Here is a 23,749-nt window from a genome sequence, read left to right as displayed (position 1 = left end):
TGGGCGGACCTTTACTGTATGTCACTGCACGACTCTCTCCCTGTTCCCCGTCTTTCTACACTGTAAGTAACTAACTATAAAGCCCCCCCCCCCCCTTTGTTGAGGGCTCCTATGCCCAGCTTTGTGTGTGTGTACCACATTTGAGATGTATGATGATATATGACTATAAGAGTGCCCCTCACTTCACACAAGTGTGATTTTATTTTAAAGTATGATTTTGGGACTGATTAACCAACATGCGGATATTTGGACTTGTACTATCGCAGCCAGGTACTGTAGATATATATAGTATACTGTATAAGTCACGGTTCTACCAAAGCTACATTACTTTGTTTTTTAGGGGGTAGTGTTGGTGGTGGAAGGATGGGAGAGGGGGGTGGGGGGGTTCATGTTAGGAGGTTCTTATTTTCCAGGCCTCCTTACCTGTCGTCCCCCTGTAAGCTTTGTTCAGCGGAGGGGCAGCAGTACTGATGGAGGCTGCTGAAGCTGTGAATGGTCAGACTGGAGGGGAGAAGCGTGGCAAAGGCTGCACCGCGCCCCCTGGTGGGGGTGGTGGGAGCCGACACAGGCTGCCGCAAAACTGAAGATGGCCTGACACCGACATGACAGACCAGAGAGGATGGACGGAAATACAGACAGACAGACAGACAGACAGACAGACAGACAGACAGACAGAGAAAGCAGAGAAAGCAGAGAACAGAAAAATGCACGGTCAGAGCAAAAAAACTGAGATGAAAGCAGAAAGAAGAAGCAACATGAGGCAGCAGCACGTTGACAGAATAGTGAAAGAATGAAACACACAACACAGAGTAAAATGTAGATATGTGACAATTTATACACTGTGGCCTGCAGAGGATTTAAATATTAATTTACACTCCATCGCACAAGCCAGCGTCGTTAAGCTTGTGATCAATTCTTGTCAGTGAGCGACACATTGTACTATGAAGTATAAATTAGGCTTAACTCTCTGGGTCCTAGAAAACGGAGGAGTGCTGCTTTGACGATCAACTCCACCTCTGAGTGTGTCAGCTCAGCTGACATCTTTTGATCCACATTTAATGACTCAGAGAGGGAGACAGGCGACTCAACCTAGAGAAACTCATGCATGCATAGTCAAACACAGTCTGAACACAAATGTAGACAAAGTCATTAAACAAGGCAGAGAAAGAGAGACTGAGACACACGTAGGAAGAGAAATGTTACCCAATTCCCACCAAAATTTGTGTGTAGGCTATGTGGGAAATCCTAAAGCTAAAAATAGCCTGATTGACTCCTTTGCCAGGCAGTATACAGTGTACGTCTTTCTGTTGTATTTTTTTGTTTTTTCTAGTGTGTCACTTTTAACGTCACAAATGTACTACATCACTGGTTCTAAAACAGTTTCCAAAGATCCCAAGATCCCAAGTGACACTATTCAGGATGGAAGATGTTATATAAACCATCATAACAAATAAAGAACAGAACCAGTTCTAGAGCTTTTGGTGGAAAAGAGGCCTGAGGGTCCTGCCCATAGGAAGCGACGAAGCGTCCCCCGGGGTCTGGGTTGCCACACGTTTACTTTTCCTCTGCAAATATGAAAGATCTAGATATTGCCTTCCAGTAATGCTGACAGGGAGAGGAGGCTGCAGATGGGATTCCCTTAGCAACTAGTTGAGGGGTTGACCTTTTCATGCGCCTGGCTGTGACACTGGTCACGTGCTATTATCCGTCTCTTGACAGGGGCCTGGTAAGCTGTGCTGGGGCATGGGCAGGCACGCCTGGCTGCAGCCACTCCACCATCGGCAGTCTTCCCTATAGACAAATTCAGAAACGGGTCTCATGGTCGCAGCTTACGTATTTCCTGTAGGCGGAGCCGACATAGCTGCGGGGTAAACCTGCACGTCTTCTACTACAGTGAATGGTAGAGTGACTGATGTTAGTCTGCCTCAAACGTTATAGTGTGGTACGAGGCATCAAAAAAAACATCTTCCGTAGGACTTTTGTGCTAAAATAGATTGAGAAAATGATGGGGTTCAAATTGTCCCGACCCCCACCCCGTTTCGGAGGGGGGTAATCTATTTGGGACCTCCCAGAACAGTATGCCAGCCAGTTAATATCCGATTTTCATAATATTAGATTGTTTTGTATGTTTTAAAACATTCTGAGTTGATTTCTTAAACTTTTAAAGTGTCCAGAAGAATCTTTACTGACTTTTGGTAGGGGTGTTTCCTCACCTTGGACCTCCCGGACTGACCCCTGTGCCTATAAGTTCTGCTCCTGTTCCAGTAAAACCAAATAAATACACTGGAGTTTAGCGTTAACCAAATATGGAGCGTTGTGATGTCAGAACAATCCAGCTCCATGTGGAGCCACGGGCAGGGGCATTGTCCAGAGCCCAGTCAGATGCCTTTTGTGGCGGTTCTGGACAACCGTGGGTCCGACTAACTCAACACCAGGCACTGCACAAGATCTTTAATTCGAGTGTCAAATAAAACCAAATTTGGTTTAATGTTACGCTCTCAAGAGTAAAATTATTGTTAAACATCTACATTACATAATTTACAAGAACACAATTAGAGCATGTAGATTAGAAGAATTGTTATTTCGATCAACGTTTGCCAACGTCTGATGTCCACATCAATACAGCATGGCATTTTGGATAAATCTTATCTTATCCATTCTTTAGTTTTGGGTCTCATCAAATGGTGGTCTGTGGCTCAAATGCAGAATAAATAATGGACCTTGACATGAAAAGGGTTGAAAACCACTATTGAAAACTATATTGTGTCCAAGATAAAGTCACCTCAGGAGCCTGACAGTCAAATACATTGTTCAAATGAATTGAGAAACCTGTGACCATTCCCACCTCAGAAAATCACACTTCTTGAGAAAGCATGGTGTTTCTTTCTTTCTGTCGACGTCATCTCGGCAGGTTAGCTTGAACAATTTCCAATTGAGATGTCTGCTCTTACACCTTCACTAAGACAGAGGGAACTAGCAGGGTTCAGGAGATGACTCATGAAAGTAAATTGGGCATCACACTGTGATGATGTGGAGTGTTCATACGATTCTCAATTTATCCGAACCCTTACTGTGACTGTAATAGGTATTTCAAGTGACCGAATTTGACTGGTCAAATTATTCAAGCTTGCAGTGGTGGACATAGTACTGTACTTAAGTACATTTTTGGAGTACACTCAGTCTCCAGAATGTGAACCCAGACGTTTTGAGTACCCTAAGTTTTTATGTTAGAAATGTTGAGTATGGGTCCCCAGCTTTTAGAAACTGCCGGATGCTAACTTGCATATTTTGGGCAATTTTCATAATTAGCATAATAAGCTGGGGTACCATTAACATCCAATATAAGGCAACATTTTCAAAATTTCATTATACTTTAAGTCGCATGTGATGGGTCAAACTAGGGGTTTTCAATGATTCTGAATCCATTCCAAGTTTTGCACAAAAAACACTCCTTGGGCTACATTTTAGCCGAATGAGTGTGCCCAACATAATGCAAGTTGGCATCCGGCAGTTTCTAAATGCTCAACATTTCTAACATAAAACTTTAGGGTACTCAAAATGTCCGGGTTCACAATGGGGTTCTATGGGCTGTCAAGTAGACTAACAGGAGCAGAGCGAGGAATGTAATGAGTAGGCTACTGAGATGAGTCCGGGGGTCCCGGGTGAAGAAAGACCCCAGCCAAAATTCAGAAAAGATTATTCTGGCTACTTTAAAAGTGTAAGAAATCAACTTAGAATATTTTAAAACCTACAAAACAACACTAATATTATGAAAATAGGACATTAATTGTCTGGCATACTATAAAGGGATGGGGGTCGGGAAAATTTGAACCCCATCATTTTCTGACAGTTTGGTCCAAACTGCAAAGAAATCCTACGGAAGTACACCTCATACCACACTATTACTCTTTTACCTGCTTTTTACTAACACTAACATCACAAAGATGCCCAGAACATCGGGATGAGCTTGTGTAGTTTATGGCTGCTCCAACAGTAGTGGAAACATAAAAATAAAAAAAATTGAATGTCAAAATATATCCTGGCTGAGACCAAAGCCATAGAGTAATGGTTGAGACGAAGCAGTGAAAGGTCCTGAAAGATACATAACGTCAGTCTTACCCAATACCCAATCTTTCTGTTTTATGAACAGTTTGAACACAAGGCTGCTGTACTTTATACCTCATACTAAGCATTTAAAGTATGAGGTATAAAGTACAGCAGCCTTGTGTTCAGGCTTGGTTGCTGCTGTTTACTCTCTGCTTAAGGTTAGAGGAGATAATGATGATGTCATATGCTGATTTTAATTTGCCATATGCCCAAGGATTGTGGTAGAGATGAGGAAACCATGTCCACCTTTTTGAAGTATCTCTGTAGTGATCGAACAATGCCCTCTGTTCCTTGATCGATCAGGCCATAAGGCCGAGAGGAGATATCGCAACATATTCTGGGTCTAATTTTCCATCCACACGTGGTTGCCATGGTTGTTCGAGGGTCTCTCTGCAGGGTCTCTGGGCTGCTGGGAGACGGTCCATATCACATTGGAGATCTCTCTCATCTGGTATGAGCACACATTTGGTTGTTGGTTGAACTTGAAACCCAGTTCAAAGGACGGTGAAGTATTGTAGAACAGTGCATGTGAATCAATCAGCAGTGAATTCAGGTTGTGGGATGAGACCACTGTCGATGCTCGGATGAGCAAAGAAGTTTAGTCCGGCAATTCAATTTATACTGTAACTATGTCTGTGATACAAAAGAAGCAGTTGTGTTAACCTCAACGATGGCATGACTCTGATGGAGAGCTGTGTAGCCAGCCTGTAGCCAGCCTGTGAAGACAGCAGTCTATGACTCAGAATTTGTGTCAGCCCCATCAGAGACTCATTGAGAGACAATTTCAAAAATCCAATATAAAAAAATCATCGGAATTGCTTGTAAATGAGCCTGAGATCCAGAAGACATTGCGACCATAGGTCGCAGATTACTATGAAAACCTGCAAAACCTGTCAGTCCGTCAGGCCACCATATACGGCCCTCAGTCCGTCACGCCTCGCTCCATATATGGCCGTCTCCATATATGAAGATCACGACATTGACCTCAACAAACCCTGTATAGACATACATGGAGAAGACTGGATCATCACCTAGATCTGCATATATGGCACCGGGCAGCAACTCTACATCTGACCTCAAACCTCAAACCCATAGATCTCCATATATGAGCCGACCTGTTCTGACATTCCATATGTTGATCCTTCCATACCCCGTCCTTCCACTTCGATGTCTCCCTTTTGACTGATACCTGTCACTTTAAACTCTAGATGGGCCGCTCCAAAGTTATTAGTGCAGCCGCGCCCGGCAGCCGGCAAAAACTAGAGTTCTCAACACGCCCGAAAATGAAGGCCCGGCCCTACCTGGGCCCTCATCAAAGCCTGTACACTCAAGCCACTGTCCCCGCTGCAACCCTTAGATCTCTATATATGGAGCTGACCTGTTCTGACATTCCATACGTGATACGTTGATCTGACCTCATCAAACGCTGTACACTCAAGACATGCTCCACATATGGCCAGTACAGAATTCATTCCATAATGTTGATCTGACCCCCATGCCAAAGCACCAGTGCTCGCCCAGAGCCTGCCGTCACTCAGGCGATGCGTGGATGCGACCTCGCTCTTTAGGTCGCTTCTCGCCCTCAGGGTGTCTTACTGGTGTATTTTAGATTTGAGATGTTGTGTATAGTTTTTCATTGCACCCCAAAGGTAGCGAGAGTTTGTCAGTTGATATTGTTTGATTTAACACATTTAATGACAGAGTGGGAGAGCCGAGGCGATACGATAAGACAACCCACCAAAACTCATGCATAGTCAAACAGAGCCTGAATTCAAAAGTCAGATCAAATGTTGAAAAGTGTTTAAATTAACAACTGGTAACTGAGCATTACCACTGTGTATCCTGATGCTTGCAGAGAGAGAGAGAGAGAGAGAGAGAGAGAGAGAGAGAGAGAGAGAGAGAGAGAGAGAGTGCACTTATCTTCAATAGTGGCGCATGAGTCACAATATAATGGATATAAATGTCTTTACCAGAGGTGGTAAAGAACTGCGGGTTTGACAACCTCATCCTACAGTTTTGTAACCTCGCCTTGCTAAACAACAAGCAGCCTGACATTTGGTCTCTGTCCAACATCATCCCTGTGCCTAAGGCTGGGGACCTCTCGAAGCCAGACAACTACCGAGGCATCAGCCTGACGTGCATCACCGCAAAGGTCTACAACCGTATGATCCTGAACCGGATACGCCATCGACCCTCATCTGAGGGAGAACCAAAACGGCTTTCGAGAAGGGAGAACTACCGTGGCCCAGATCTTGGCCCTAAGGAGAATCATTGAGGAGGTTAAAAGGAACAACCTGACTGCCGTGTTGTGTTTTATCGACTTCAAAAAAGCATTTGACTCGATACACAGAGGAACGATGATGAAGATCCTTAAGGCCTACGGTGTCCCTCCCAACTTACTCCGGTCAATAGAAACCATGTACGAAGGAACAAGGGCCAAGGTGTTGACTCCAGATGGCAACAGTGAGGAGTTTAACATCCTCTTCGTCTTCCTCTTCGTTTAAATTCCTCTTCGTCATAGTCCTGGACTACGCGTTAAGGAAGGCCATCAATGGACGAGAGCAGGACCTTGGCCTCACCATAACACCAAGGAGGTCGAGACGACACCCAACAGTAGTCCTGACAGACTTGGACTACGCGGACGACATCAGCCTGCTCTCTGACCATGTGGAACAAGCGCAGGAGCTCCTGACCAGAGTGGAATCAGAATGTGCCAAGGTTGGCCTCCGGCTGAATGCCAAGAAAACTCAAGTTATCACCTATAACATCCCATCAGAGCATCCACCTCTAACAACAACAGAAGGCACTGCTTTGAAGGAAGTCAATGACTTCAAGTACCTGGGCTCATGGGTCAACTCAACCGAACAAGACCTGAAAGTGAGGAAGGCACTTGCATGGAGGGCCCTAAACGGCATGGCCAGTGTATGGAACTCCAACCTCCCCTGTCAAACCAAACTCAGCTTCTTCTACGCAACGGTAGAGTCTGTTCTCCTATACGGCAGTGAATGCTGGACCTTGAAGCCAACCCTGCAGAAGTCTCTCGATGGGTGCTACACCAGAATGTTGCGTGCAGTACTCAACATCAACAAGAGCACACATGTTACCAACACAAATCTGTATGATGGAATGCCAAGGGTGAGCCAGAAAATAGCAGCCAGGAGAATGAGACTAGCAGGACACTGCCAAAGACACCAAGAGCTGCCAGCCAGTAAACTAGTGCTGTGGGATCCAACACACGGGCACCGGTCACGAGGACGTCCCACGCTAACATACGTGGATGTACTCAAGAACGACGCAAAGTACCAACGAACTGGCCAGATGTATGGAGAACCGGGATGACTGGAAACGACGATGTAGGGCTCGTCTGAGGACGACCTAGAGAGAAAATGCATTGCACCTGCATCAGCGCATGACATTTTGATACCACAGTATTGGGCCAATACTGCCACCTACAGCTGCAGTGTGCACAAGAAAGTTGGGCGTGATCGGTCCAGTGGTTTGTGAGATTAGCTCCAGGCAGACAGACAGACAGAGACCCACTTATAGACGGCTACCCCGTCCAGAGCCATGCCATAAAACAAGGAATAAAATAAACTTTTGACTATTGCCGAGTCATTTGTTCGGGGAATGAATGCAGACTGCAATCTTTAACATTAAAGACAGAAGTCGGATATGAGCGTGTGTCAGTAGGTGTTAGGTGTTGTTTTTTTGTCTAACAATTCCCGTCACTGTAATGCATTACTTAATCTACTGTTTCTCAATATCGGGTCCGGGGCCTACCAGGGGTCCAAATGGAGAGTATAAGTGAGTAGGCCTGGCCTATACAATGGAACCACATGGACCCATAACTTCTTCTTCTTCTTGCTGCGAGAGTGAGGTCTAGCCAACACCAACTCGGGATTCCTGGATCGCTGCCCTCCACAAATTCCTATCCAACAAACCCATAAAGGCACTATACAGTAGTTGAGTTCAGTGGTTCTCAATCATTTTAATGTCAAGGACCCCACTTTGATTATGCATTAGTCCACAAACTCCCATTTGATACCATTTGTTTCTCTAGTACCCCAATCTGCACTGTAAAATCAGACCCATAAAGGCCTGTTTATACTTGTATAGTGATACAACATGACGTTACACCGTGGTGGTAAGCGCTTCACCTCTCACCCAAACACATCTCTCTGTCTAACCACCGTCTCTCAGTGTTCACCTTATCACCTAAAACTGGGTGTCCACAGAGCCCACCCAAACGTGCGTCCTGCCCACCCAATCAAAGGTTATGGGCAATAACCTTTGATTGGAGTTGCCCCACTAGAATTTCATCTGCCCACTCTGGTGAGGCAGGCTAAAACCGACCCTGTCCCTATCACCACCCATGGTGGCCATATCTACGGGGGTGTTTATGGGTTTATGTGTACGTATGTGTATAGTATACATAAAATAGGTATAAAATAGTTATGTGTATGTGTATACATAATGCATTAATTTAATACAAAATAAAACAACCAATCCATTGTCAAACACTATGGTATAGCAATCCCCATGGGAACTCAAATGTAAAATCAAGCTCATGTAATACATGCACAACATATGCATTCAACACAAAAGGCCTCTCCACCAGATTCAGATTAGCATGTTGGAAATGACAGGTCTGTCATTGCGGCCAGCTGCTGTCAAGGACACTGTGTCCCTGTCACTTAGGTGTGGAGGAGACAGACTGAGGAGTGTGGAGAGAGAGGACGAGATAGACTCTATCGTTTTAGACACCAACCCCCGGGCCGCAGAAGACGACGTCGCGGGCCGCATGCGGCCCGCGGATCACCAGTTTGACACCTCTGAGATAGAGGGATGAGGAGACACTGAGGAGTGTGGAGAGAGGAAGATAGAGAGTTGAGATAGAGAGGGATAAACGGCAGATAGACGGTAATGAGTTACTCACTGATTTACTTAAAGCAGATGTTATAGAAGTTTCTAATGACACTACAACTATATCTAGCAGCTGTTTTAATGGAGTTCCCACTGAAGACAAGCAGCTGATTCGTTAGCCGCTCTACAGTACTCCTCAGTGTTCATTTAACCGAAAGGAACCCTTTTTTTTTACTCCTTGTTCCCTTTGTACTCTCTTTGGAAGTAAATTCATGGAGGACCCTGAAGAAGGCTGTTTCGCTGCTAAGCGTGGGTTGTACCCTTTTACCTTGTATTGCTTGTAATCAATTCCATTTGGAAACAGCCACTGAGTAAAGGCTTTTTCTCCTGTCGTATATGGACAATAATTTGTATACTATATCATGCTATAATCAACTACATTCCCGTGCTAAAGTCAAATGTTACTGCACTGATGCTAAGTAGGCCTGAGTGATTGTCTATTCAAGAAACGGCTGTCTGTCTAGCTGAAAGCAATCACTCAGTCAAGTACTCTGCATTGTTAATTACTCCTGTAGCTTCTCTCAGGTGTAAATGAAAACACACGTAGGCCGCCATCTGCTATTATGCAAGTTGTTGATCTGCATACTATTGTCTCAACAAGAGGTCACTTGATTATGTATGCATCTGCGATTCCTATGTATGTAAAATCAACCAACACCCAAAAACCTCTGTTTGATGTTAGACTGCATATAATGTCCGGTTGTAAGTGAAACGGGAGTCTTTAGCAGGCTGACCATCGCAGGTGGTTAGTCTGTCCGTGTGCTCCCGTGGCACACAGGCCACGGGAGAGCTGATGCTATTCCGTCACTCTGGACTCTGTTTTTTGGTCTCGGTTGTTGCAATAAATACAAATCTACACTTCAGTTCACATCTCTGCCTGCTTGTTCCTTCATCCGATCGTCTGAGCGTCTGAGGCTTTGATGCCTGGTACTGCAGTTTGCTATTTAGAGAAGAATCTCATTCAGCCTTTTTGTCTATTTTGTCTAAGTTTTAGTTAGTGTATTGGAAGTTTAATTTACTTCACTCCCTTTCATTGTATTGTGTACTTTTTATAGACATGAAGTTTATGATACAGATTCCGATGATTCCGGTGGAATTCACTGATCCTGGCTTCAATATTGTGGCTATTAAATCTCGACAAACAGAAAGAACATGTGACCTGGCCTACAAGGGTTTCCAAAATCTACATCTACACAGTGACAGCACACATAAAAACACATAATAATGAACATCAGCTTCAGAGGAAGATGTGCTGGTCGTGGAGAAATCCAGATGCTAATATTACGTAACGCTAAGCCGTGCTCATTCAGTCTGTGTGTGGTGGTTTTGTGAGTCGTATGTTTTATTTTAGCAGCAGCTAATGCATCCCGCTATAGGCGAGAGAGAAGAGAGCCATTCACAGTGACAAGACTCCAGGAACTTATTTCTGCTTCACGAGCACGAGTGCCTGAGTCCCTGAATACCCTAGTACACACACACACACACACACACACACAACTCACATGCTACCCACACACTGCTGGTATATCTCTCCTCCTCCTCATCCTCCCCCCTCTACTCCCCCCCACTCTCTCTTTCTCTCTCTCTCTCTCTCTCTCTCTCTCACCCTCTGACTCACACACACTCTCTCTGTACAGAATAATACACGTTGTGATTGATTGATTGATTGAAATATTTATTAACAGTTTGTAGAATTTACAGTACATTTTAAGCACAAACTCAATACAAAGACTGTCAACTGTGAGTGGACGACCCAATTAAGCATTACACTTGTTTACAACAGGGTCCACATTGTTCAATTCATCAAAACATTTAAAGACATACAGACATTTAGAGACATACAAATAGACATTTCTATGTAGCTAAAGTACAGAACAGGAATTCATCATATGGGAAGCAAAAAAGGGAAAAGATACAATATACAGTGAGGGAAAATGGGGGGGCCAGTGCACTAAGTGCACTGGTGGAAAGGGTCAAACCATAATCCAAGAAACATAATTCACGGGTCTTAAGGCCGATCAACAGCAGAGAGTACAGAAAGTGGAGGCTGAAATTGAAAAAAATTAATAAATATAATGTAATTGCATTGAGAGAATGAGTGAGCTGGTGGGTATTTAAAGCTGGAGTGTGGCAGAGAGAGGAGTGGGAGGAGAGAGAGAGAGAGAGAGAGAGAGAGAGAGAGAGAGAGAGAGAGAGAGACAGCAGGGTAGAACGTGGAGGAGGGCAAGGGTGAAAATAATGTACAGAAGATGAAGAGAGGAATCAGAGGAGATGATGGAGAGAATAGAATGGAAATAGGATGTGGAGAGGGGTGGAGGAGATGATGGAGAGAATAGAATGGAAATAGGATATGGAGAGGGGTGGAGGTGGTAATATCACAGAACACACACGGCTCTATACTGTATATGCTGTACAAGCCGGTTGCTATTATCATACTGTGTACATTCTCAACTTGTTGTAGCTGTTATTGTACTTATATAATATTATATGTTATTGGTACAAACTGCGGAGCATGATGTCACAACGACATGCGTGTTACTGCAAATACTTGCGAGAGAGTGACTAATGAAATCTCTTTGAATCTTCAAATGTCTTCCTTCACCTCGTGGAGGAATGGGGGTGGCAGTGAGTGGGTGGAGTCTATCTATAGCAGAAACATGCATCACCTGCAATGCTACATTGCATCTTAAACTCACATCAAACCACCTGTATCATGCATGGACTGTAAAAAGAATATGTTTCATGGCAACTTCCATTGCCTCCTATTGGCCAGAGAGAGCACTGTAGATGATCTATTAGGGCAAAAAAAGAGAGAGAAAGAATATATATATATTTCCTGTAAAACTGGTATGACCATGAAGCCAGTTCTGATACTGGTAACGAGTAAACCTTTCATACCACCTCCAGTTTGTGAGCCCCGGTCCGGTCCCCCACTACCCCAAAAGAGTGTCGGATAACCCCACACATGCTGCGTTGTAGCCTAAAGTCAAGTGTTTTTCATACACCCCCCATGCATCTCACTCCTCTCTGCTTCCCACTTGGAGCTCCAGTCTCCTGCTGCTTGGCAACAGTGTGGACTGACTGTGAGGGGGCGTTCGTTCGCCAAGCGCGGAGCGCCAGGCGAAAACGGTGACGAGGAGGTGCACAGCTACCACTCAGCTCCATCTACGCAACACCAACACCTGCTATGATTGATGTGTAGGCTGGTGGTGTGTCTGTGTGTGTGCGCGTGCGTGTTTGCCTGTGTGCGCATGCATGTGTGTCTAACCGTGTGGGTTTCCAGATTTAGCCATGATTCATCCAAGAAAAAAAAAAAAGAAAAGTAAATGGCTTTATTTAAAAGAGTTGAAGGACAGAACCAGGAGGACTCATTCCATAAGTTGACAACTGTGTCGCCTTATGTTCAGTCTCAAGTAAATGTTACCAGGCCACTCTTGAGGTCCTTCTGAAGAGGAACCTGTCACCTGTCGTCAGGTTTCAGTCTCTGCATCACTCACTCCATCCTGTCTTTCACCTGCATGTCGTTCTCTCTCCCCAACCCTCTAGTCTCTTCTCTTGCTCTCTCCGTTCTACGTCTCTCGCCCACATAGTACAGTTCCCACGGTAACCAGTATTACTATTCTGCTACGTGGAGCATGCACACAAGTGTTTGACTAACATGCCCCATTCAAACTGCCACCTATTGTATGTGCATGTAAGGAACAGCGATGGATAAAGTCACCAGAATATTCCCGGTGACAAACAGCTATATGGCTCTGCAAGTACAAGAATGTGTGCCTGAAAAACCTGGTGCTGTGTTTAGCGTTGGGATCCATTCCTTTGTGTATTAACAACTCCTTCTTAATGGTCTGATTCCTTAACAACTCCTTCTTAATGGTCTGATTCCTTAAATGTTCCCCTTTAATGATTCCTATAGCCAGGGTTTCCAATAGACCCTTACAGGTCTGTAACTACTCTCTCAGAGTCAGAGCTGAAGAACCGCTGGCTGGCTGTAATTGTACAGCAGACGTGAACTCCACATCTCAGACAGTGTGATAAAAAGGTTCCGGAAACGGTTCCAAATGTGATTATTATTTCACGTGGATTTGTTCCAAATACGTTTATATAGCTGGGTCTCAGATAAGGCTCTCATAACCTAATTTGGGACCCGGTTGTGTGGTACTGACCCTATAGGAACACAGAACTCTGAAGTTATTCATTCAAAAAGTAGTTTCTAATATAATGCAAATAGCAGCTCCACAGGCTCACATTGTGATAAACATCCTTGGGTTTCTTGAAAGGAGCTATATAAATTCAAGTTATTATAAATAAATAAAAACATCACAGGAATGAAATGTCCTGAGGTACCCTTCAGTATATGTCTGATGTCACTGTGGAAGTGCTTCAGTGCTGAATTCAATGTGTGAAACATGTGAAAAACTATCCTCCGCCAAGCACCACGTATACGGCCACACTTATGAGTCATCACGATATCTTCTGCAGAATTTTCGCCAGAGATTTGGTGTAGAGGGACAAAAGGAGGAGTATAGCCCAACCCCGAGGGAGGTTGGTCAATGAAGTGTATAAGGTTTTAAGTGGCACTGATGCATGAAGTGACAGCTCGCTTTCACAAACCTTCCCCGCGCCACGCAGCCCGTGCTAATAACACTCCCCAAGTGCTAATTTGGCTCTAATTTAGTGCGCCTGTTGTTCAGCCATGATTGCGTTCCACACGCAGCTGCCAAATTAACAAAGCAAATGACAAGTGGTGTTGGTGTTATTCCAAACGAGACAAGCCGGGCAGAGGTGAAGAGTGTCTATTTAACTATCTATTGAACTGTCTATTGAACCCTAGCGTCCCAATTCTGGGGCTGGGGGGGGGGTATTTGTCAAAAATAGAAGATCCACAAGCTCACAATGCATAAGCGCAACATGAATAGTTCGCCTATTTTCAGAAAGGAGATTTGGTGTAGGGGCAAAATGTAGGGGACTCCAGTCAATGAAGTACAGTATGAGTGGCTGGATTTCAACACGGGGTCCGGGGACCACCAGGGGTAAACATTGATCCTAACGAGTCTGTAACTCTGGGGGTGTACAAATTCACTATAACTCCGTGTGGGGGTTCCAGACCCACAGGAACTCACCCGGGCGGGTCCCTCTAATGCAGTGGTTCCCAAACTTTTTAAACTCAAGGACCCCCAAATTGACACTAATTAGCCCCGCAGAACCCCCATTTGAAAAGATATGCCAGGGACTCCCATAAGAGAAGATTTTTACGGCTCTAGCAGTGATTCTGAACCAGTTTAATTTCAAGGACCCCCAGTTTGACATGCATTAGTCTACGGACCCCCATTTAATGGCATTTCTATCTCTGGGACCCCCAATTTATATTGTAAAATCAATGCTAATTTAACTCTGAGAGTGTACAAATGGAACCAAATGGACCCATTAGTACTGAAACTGTGGGCCCATGATGGGACCTGGCAGGTGGGTTGGGGGTGAGGGGGTGGGGGTGTTGGTGCTAACATATTGGAGCTTCCCTCTGGGAACATTTCACAGTTTCCACAGCAACCATAACTTTCACAATTTTCGAAAGAAGCCTGGGCCATGGATGTTTCTCTGACTCCTACAGTGAAAATAAAAACACAACATCACCTTTAAAGTGGATAAAACACTATTCACCCAAAGCGTCAGGTCCTCAAGAAGTGTGAAAGATTAGAACTCTATTGTACACTACAACGACAAATATGCCTTTAACGTCACTCAGAAAATGTTGTGAATACTATTAGGATGGAAATCTCCAACCTCTCCTTTGGTGGCTATGTGGCTTATGGATATGATGTTTTTTTTAAATTAGAGGTTCAATAGAAAAGTTCTTCTCTAGCTGGCAGCCATTTATCACCTATTTAGAAAATCTGAGAGTACTTCCGACGGACTAACTTAGTTAATAATATTAACTAAGTTAGTAACCCAATATTATTGGGTTATTTATTTTACTTTTTATAAATTATTGCCTGAATTGTCAATAAAGGTGTAAATAATTGATAGGGGGTGTTATATGACAACATTACGATTCAATTATTACTAGCATAACTTGTGACCATCTCTTGTACTTGGATAACATATATTATTATTATTATATATTTTTACTGTCTTTGTAATTCTCGTTTCATTTTCTTATGTCCCATTGTTTATACTCAAATGGCATGTATTCATGGTTGCTTGTTTGGACTGTTTTTTAATTTTTTTTTTTTTTTTTTTAATATTGTCTTGAAAAAAAAGAGTTTGACTTATCAAACTTTCTACTAATAAAAACATATTTAAAAAGAAAAGAAAATGTTTTGACATTGAGAAAAAGAAAATAATCAATACTAGCTGAGAGAGTGACCAAATCAATATAGCCACAGTATTCACAGTGAAAGTAAGACTCTTAAGAGTACTCTTAAGTACTCCCTTCATTAGCTGTTGAGTAGATCTTGTCCATCTTTCATCTGCTACATCTTCATCCACTTTTACATGTTACACACTAGTATGTTTCATTCGTCATCAATAGCGGCTGACCCATTTGTAAACTTATTCTCTACTGATGGTTCTTGAAACACATACAAGCTTGTGCTCTAACCGCTCTTATTATGTAAACACTTTCACCATGCCAGCCTGCCTCCACCACTCTTCTCACAAAGATGCCTCCATGCCAGGGAGCCTTGCACAGAACACACTGAAATATCTACTTTGATACCAATAATTTTACTCAAGAATATTCTACATTTCAGTAGTGATACTTTTACATAAGTAAAACATGTGAGTACTTTTCCCACCATGTCAACACAGACCGAGCAGAGCAGACCCAACGTTGACCCTCAGAGTCATGAGGTTAGCTCAGTGTCCTGACAAGTAAGAAAATAATAATAAGGCACGGGCAGCATACACAGACGCGTTTCGGTGTCAAGCCCTAGCGAGTATCATACATAGCCTACCTACAGTATACTGTAGATTGATTGATTGATTCTTTATTGCAGACTCAGGGGAATCCATATCACAGTACAGTACAACAACACAATAGATAAAAAGAATAATAAAAAATAGAAAGAAATATACAATAAAAAGAGTTCAATCATATTCAGTTTCGAACATACAGACAAGTTCGCCAATGGTTCCATAGTCTGGAGGAGAACCTGACAGAACTACATATTGTGTTAGTCATGACATTAATGATGTCATTTACTGACTCAGATACCCTACACATGTACATAACACAATTTGTACATAAGATTTCGTAGCACAGCAGAGCAGGTGGGAACCCCAACACTGACAAACATTTGGCTTGCACTGGAGCTTCTTGGAGCTCTCAGAAGCAGCCTCATACAGTCATTGTATGCCACTGTCAATCGTCTTATACTGGCCTGCTTGTAGCGGCACCACAGGTGGGCGGTGTACAGGGGTGTACAGAAGGATTTAAAAAGTGAGGTCTTCACTGGTACTGAGCACATGCTAAATTTTCTACACAGCATGTTTCCTTGCGCATACAACATCCGACGCTGTCTAAATATATCCTTGTCATGTATGTCTACCTACAGGCATGAAATAGTAGTGCAGCCCTGGGATCCCCTGATCACATCACCCAAAACATGTTATTATGACAAACAATGTTTTCAGAAAGGTATTATTTTCGCACACTTATAATCTCTGGAGGGATGATTGCTCTGCTCTCTAAATAAATAAAATGACATAGCTGTTGATGACCGCTTTGCTAAAGTGTTGAGAATTGAGGTCCTTGACCTTGGCCTGCGATCAGCGTGGTGAGCATGCACGGAAATATATGCTGATGCCTATTGCCTAGTAGTAGCATGCACGATTAGCCTCACACACACACACACACACACACACACACACACACACACACACAAAACATCTCCTGGAGATAATCGGCCGTCCATTCAGTGACAATCAGAAAGCAGAGCAGATTGTTCTTTTAGTCAGAATAAGCAGAAGATAAGGACGAGAGGAGCAAAACCACAAAAGCAATTTTATTTCTGCATCTTGGTTGTCTCTCTGAGTCATATCTGCTGCAGTGGGAAGAGAGGGCACAGTAAGTGTGAAGGAGATGCAACACATTGTCCTCCACTGAAACAAAAGCTCATAAGCATCATTCTCCACATCATTCTGCCTAATTTAAGCTGTCATACAAGGGCGCCAAAATAACTGATCGCGTCAGCGACTCGTTGTGAGCTTATAGATCATCTATTTCCGGTGCAAAGACACCGTCGTCGTCTCCCTGCAGAACAACAGTGTGCTCAGTGTGCAGAGATAGAGGTGGAGGACGGTGATGGAGATATACTATAGAGCAGCAGAAAAAAAAGATCAGACTGGCCTCATCATTCCTTCAATGAATGCATGAGGAGTCCAAGTTCTTTTCACCTGACAGGGGGGAGTTTCCCCGGTTGGACGTAGCGCGTGGAAGGAACACGTTATTTCCAACCAGTTCCTTTCCCCTCCATCAGACTCCCCGGCTGGCCAGGGGGAGGCAGCAGTTCTCAAACATTTTAATTTCAAGGACCCCGTACGCTTTAGCAGTGGTGTAAAGTAACTAAGTCGATGTACTCGAGTACTTCAGTGCAATTATGGACTTCAATACTTTTTCAATACTTCTACTATACATCTCAGAGGGTAATATTTTATATATAATTTTTACTCCACTATACAATTATTTGAAAAATGTAGTTACAAGTTACTTTGTATATTTTGATTATTATTACAAAACATTTTTATATTCTATCGTGGTTTACTAAGATTGACATCAAAGTTTGCAGGTGTAGTTTGAACAAAATGCCTCAAATCATGAACTCAGCATCATCCTAATACTGTGATAATACATCCTCTACCTACAACACAATACAGTTCCATCTACTTAAGTCGCTCCCAAACAATGCGCGCCCACAACAAACATCCCTGACCTGAGACCTTTTTCTAGTTTTGATTATTTTTGTACACAAATCTTCTCTTCTGGTGGTCCCTGCCACAAACATTTTCAGAAGGGGATCCGTGGCCACATGCAATTTGGGTGGTCCTTGGCATGAAAAAGTTTGAGAACCACTGTTCTACTGTACACGCAGGCACGCACGCGGACACACACATATACTGTACACACAGCAGTAATTATCACCCCTGGGCCAGTTTAATTACTCTCTCTGGTCACACTAATTAATCTCTCACCCTCCCCATTTCACATGTGGCGTGTACTTGCACGGACCTGCTTAGGCAGGCACATGCCATTGTGCGCGCGCACACAAAAACCACAAAAACCACACACACACACACCAGACGCAACGACAACCACTCCTCTGTAGCCAAGACCCAAAAATAATTGTACAGAATCAAAGATGGCCCTTCCCCCCTCCCCCCCTCCCCAGGTCTCTCTCTCAACCCATTAACAGATGGTGGATCAGTGTGTGTTTCTCTTTTAGTGCAAAGCATGCTGGGACAGGGTCTCACTCCTTCCTTCTCTTTCTCTCCTCTCTCTCAATTCAAGTAGGGACGGCAAAGTTCGGAATTCGCCAGCCAGATCCAACTTGATCACTATAGAGATAATGTATGCAGATTTGCGTGATGTTTAGACAAAATCTATAGGAGTAATATTTAAAAAATGTGTTTTGCAAAAACCTGCCTCCAGGTGGTGGTATAACAGGACAATGTGAAAAGGGTGGCATGTCTTCCTCGGCCTAGTCGGAATATGCTTGCAATGTTTCACGGCAACTGGATGCTGCGTTTATGATTTAAGGCATTTTGTTCAAAACAAGCCACTGTTAGATGCTAATCTTAGCCAATCAGGATGGAATATGAAAATTCAGACAGATACAGTACGTGTTGATCACATGACTATAGAGATAATGTGTAATGCGTATAGAGACGATTTGCGTAATGTTAGGAGTAATCTGTAGGAGTAATTATAAAAATGTTAATAAAAGGCAATGTGAAAAATGCTCTCTCCCTCCATGCTTGCAAAGTTTCACGCTGATTGGGCCAACAGTGCCTTCACAGACAAACAAACGGACAGATGGATGGACGGACAGACTAGGTGCAAAACAGTCTTGAAACAGTCTCTGCCACGCCTTCGGCCTGGCAGAGACTGTTTCAATTTAGAGAAAACATAAACTATCATACGAAACCATAAGAATTGTGCATTTTCTGTGAGACATACTGTAGTTATACATCCATAGCTTGGGATAAACTCTTGAAAAGATTGACAGCAGTATTTCAGCATTTCAAAACGATTTGTAGTCCTCTTTCTCGCTGTACTGTCTCCCACTGTCTCTCTCCTCACTTCTCTTTCGCTGTCTCTCTCTCAATTTCTCTTTCTCTATATAATCTAATCTGTCTGTAGATTGACAGGAGCATGGCCAATGTAAACACTGCTTTCTTGTTATCAGGGTAGGGGTTCCATCACTGACCCTAAGCTAATAATCACATGTACTGTACAATACAGTTGAATAGGAGGGGGGGGGGGGGTGACTCACATCCAGGAAGGGACAACATGGGCCCACAGCGCCGCTGGCTGCCGTTTATTAAATGTGACACTTGTGGTGACACGCTCGTCTGAGTCTGCATCTCAGAGAGTGGGTATATACAGCTATACTGTTGGCAATTAACAGGGGAGAATCACCATGATCTACATTTGCACAATTCATCAACACATTTAGCGCCCACATAAACACCTAATATGTGCTTGGATCTAGTGACTAACTCACCCCACGGGACGACAGCGGGGAAGCAGCGAGGCATCAGGTGGAAGAGAAACTCCAATCAATAAGAGATTTGGTCTCATCTGAATCAGTCACTGACTAATGGATTGTGAATTTGTGATCATAAGAAGGCAGACACATGGAAGGCATAATCCAGTAATGATAATTGCATACAAGAAACAATGGGCTATTATCACTAAGAAAGAAACCACTCTATTTCAACTGCCAACATAAGCAGACTCTACACAGGCATGTGTGCCTGTTGTGTGTGTGTGTGTGTAGTGCGTGTTTGTGTGAAGTGCGTGTTTGTGTGTAGTGCGTGTGCGTGTGTGTGTAGTGCATGTTTGTTTAGTTAAAAACGCATAACACTAACATATGTATTTGTTTGCCAAGGCATTGCTTCCAACACTGTGACCTGCAGATCAGCTTGTCAGCTTGTGTTTGGACCGGATGCGGTGGGTAGATGTTACAAAGAAGATATCTTTGCAGGTCTGAAAAGTTCAAGAAAGGCCTGAGGGGCCTTTCTGTGTATGCAATGAACCTGTACCTACCAAGAGGTCTCACGACTCCTACACACCTTACAGTCCACTGAAGCCAGATGAAATGCAAATGAAATGACCCGCACTAATGAAATCATATGCCCACAATAACAACATGAATCCTAGTGTGTCTCTACTCTTGGGCAAACATTTGGAGAAATCTATAAGCTCACAACACGTTCGTGTTGAGATGCGTTGTGAGCTTGTAGATTGGCTATTTTCGGCAAAGATTCGTGTAGACTGGGGGAAAAAGGAGGACAATTTTTAATTTCCCTGAATGAAAGGGAAATGCGAAAGGCTACAATACATCCGGGCTAGGATAACTAAGTATACAATGTAGATTTTAAGTGGTTACACAGAGCACATAAACAATTATACATGGTCTCCACACACACACACACACACACACACACACACACACACACACACACACACACACACACACACACACACACACACACACACACACACACACACACACACACACACACACACACACACACACACAGTATATTGGGTTTAAGTGGTTAAAAGCCAAGCCAGATATTACACTTCTGCACTATGGTCATTCATTACCACACTCTCCATCTGTATGAACCAGCAACATCATCATCATCACCACCACTGCCTGGTGTTCCCTATAGCTGACGACATGAAACACAGCAGGGGACCTGAGGTGACAGAGAACTTACTTTCTGCGTATGGTGGAGCTGCCGTGGCCATCTGTGCAGTCTGCATGCTCCAGCCTCTTGCGCTCCTGCTCGGTCGTGGAGGAACTGCAGGACTGGCCTCTGGTCAGCCTGGTGTGGGATTTCCGCTCTCTGCCAGGCCCTGGGGTGACCGCCGCAGGCCCTGCCACCGCTGCTGCTGCTGCTGCTGATGGTGATGGTGATGGTGATGACGGCGACTGCGTCTTTGGAACTGCCGGCGCCGTCGGGGAACTGCCACTGCTACCGACACCGCCATGATGGATGGGCAGGGACAGAGGCTGGCCCGAGCTGTGGTTCTGCTCGGGGGTGTCAGCGGTCCTGTCCTGCCGCAGGTCCTGGTTCTCCTGGCTGACCCGGTTCAGCTTCTCCTCCAGCTCGTCGATGCGCCGGCGCTGGCTCTCCAGGAGCTTGGCCTGGCTTTCGATGATGTTGTTGAGCTCCAAGAGGTACTCCACTGCACGGCTGGGGCTCTCCGCCAGGCTGCTCTCCATGGTACCAATGGCACCGACACCACCACCCCCCCCACCAGCCCCAGATGACTGGGCGGGAGGGAGGGACGGACCGGGGCGACCGGGGAGAGGAACTATAGATTTCACAGGTTCACAAACATGAGGTCACATGAACAAAAGGTGCTGCGGTGTTAAAAGATAATCACATGTCCACGAATCTCTCCGCAAAGGGAGGCGGATTATGACTCGTCAGTATCCATTGAAAAGGCTGCAACGCCATGCAAAGAAAATGAAATGAAATGCAACACATTTTCTGGTTTCCCATGTTTAGAGCTGATGATGCCAACACTACAGAGTCAATGCTCACAGGGAGTCAGGGACAGGGGCATTTGGAGTTGAGGGTGCTGCCATATTTGAAGATCAAGTTTATCATCTTTCGATATTTCCTTAAAAATAAATCAACTTGTAGTTGTTCCCTAAAACACCATCCAACATTGTAGGCCTAGAGTCAAACCAGGGAAGGGGGTAAGGGGTGTGGGGGAGTAGTTAGCTATGATCTACCTCTAATTATCCGGATTTGTGAGGCATTACATAACAGAGAAAAGATATGTTCCCTCCCACGTTAAAATGTCCCCACGGTCTATCATCTCAGCGTTCACCCCATGGCTCGTGAGTCCTTCCTCATTAAAGACAAAGACAAAACAAGTGTGACCAACCACTTAATTTCATATCTGACGTCCAAATCCAGCTGGCGCGGACGAACCCAATCAGCAAGTGCTCGGAGAGTCGGAGTTCAGTTCATCACCCAATTCCAAAGTGCTTTTCCGCGAACACCGTTTACGTCCATAATGTCATGCATGGTTTTAGGCAACTATAGCTTACTTGACAGCATTGGATTCGACTGAGTTCGACTGCCCAAAAACTATATCAAATATGTAGGCCTACAACGTTTCAAAGCATGTAACCTACTTTACGCGTGACGCCGTCGAGGTTCCGTTCGCAGGTGCCATCATCAACTGGCTAGGAAATGAAACCATGTAGGCTACGTTGTTTCTTGGTCTTGGAAAAGATGGAAACATGCTCCGCCGTCTTTGGAATGCGTTGTTTGTATGTTGTCCGTCCAGGTTGACTGTCCTCCTCTGTGTTAATGGCGCAGAAATAACCCATGCAGCTGGCAATTCACTCCGAGTCCTTGCGTGTGAGAAATGAAAAGATGCGAGCGCGCTTTTCTCAGGAGCGCTCCTGGTCGAGAGCGCCTCCAAGTCAAACACACAGGAGCTCTCATATAATAGTCAAAGTAGGCTATCTCCGAAAACAATTATGTTCTAGTTAGAATAGCCTGTTATCCAAAAGACCCAAACGTATCAGCCAGCCCACAGCAAAAAACTACAGGTTTAACTTAAACCCATAATATGTTAACTAGTATATCACTTGACTTAAATGATAACCACCGTAACCTCTTAAATGTGTTTTTTTTTTTTTTTTTAATCTCTGGGAGAACTCAATGCAGCTTATAAATAAAAGACCCTCTCGGCCTCTCCTCCTCTTTGTATTTCTACCTGTGTTACGCGCACCATTAGGATACTAATATTAGAATGGTATGGGATGGAGAATGTGAAATTCCTGCTTTACTTGAAAGAACGTTACATTATTTATATGAAGCAAAAAATGATCAGACCTGGTCAGGCTCTCAACTTCCATTCTTCTCTATAAATAGAGCACACCATTGATTCTATACACAAAAGTGACAAAACATATATTTTCTACCTGCCAAAAGGCTATAAGCACTCTCTGCCACAATGTTATTGTAGGCCTATATATTTTACAATAAAGTAACATATAGGGCCTACTTCCATTTATTATTATTCTGCTGGTGCATGCGAGGCCTAGCTGATTTATAGTTCGTAAACTACGATACAATTACCGATTACCTATCTATCTATGAGAGTTGTAGAATAGGGGGCTACTATTTAAAGTTCAGCCTATAGCTTCTCTTAAACAGTGCTGCCCTCTACTGTCCGATCTCAATTCAATTCAATTCAATTCAATTAATTTGAGCTGGTGGGAGGGTGGGATCCATAATAACGCACGTGCATGTATTTAAGTCATCAGATCCGTGTCTAGTAGCATGTCAAAGTTTGTGCTATTGCCATAGAGAATGCATTGGGCGTTTAAGTTAAATAACTCAGAAACTACAAAACATTTCAAAGTTCCAGCATGTGTCTCCACAGTAAGCTGAATAATAAAAAGTGTGAATGGAGTTTCTAGGTGAAAGTGATTTTTTGTGTGCCAAAATCTGCCAT

The 23,749-nt window shown here is 43.9% G+C and overlaps 1 protein-coding gene across 1 annotated transcript in view; it reads right to left on the bottom strand.

Annotated features, from left to right (window-relative positions):
* iqsec2b (IQ motif and Sec7 domain ArfGEF 2b) overlaps positions 1-21,072 on the bottom strand; it is a 51,073-nt gene extending 30,001 nt beyond the window's left edge. The window contains exon 1 of the mRNA XM_083768899.1: positions 20,980-21,072. The gene's annotated coding sequence lies outside the window, so the exon portion shown is untranslated. The remainder of the gene's footprint in view (positions 1-20,979) is intronic.
* Between the last annotated feature and the right edge of the window lie 2,677 nt (positions 21,073-23,749).

This window comes from Protomyctophum parallelum (assembly GCF_964188405.1).
Source record: "Protomyctophum parallelum genome assembly, chromosome: 7".
Lineage (NCBI taxonomy): Eukaryota > Metazoa > Chordata > Actinopteri > Myctophiformes > Myctophidae > Protomyctophum > Protomyctophum parallelum.
The sequence above is the reverse complement of the archived record's forward strand: the minus strand, read 5'-3'. Positions and strand labels throughout refer to the sequence as shown.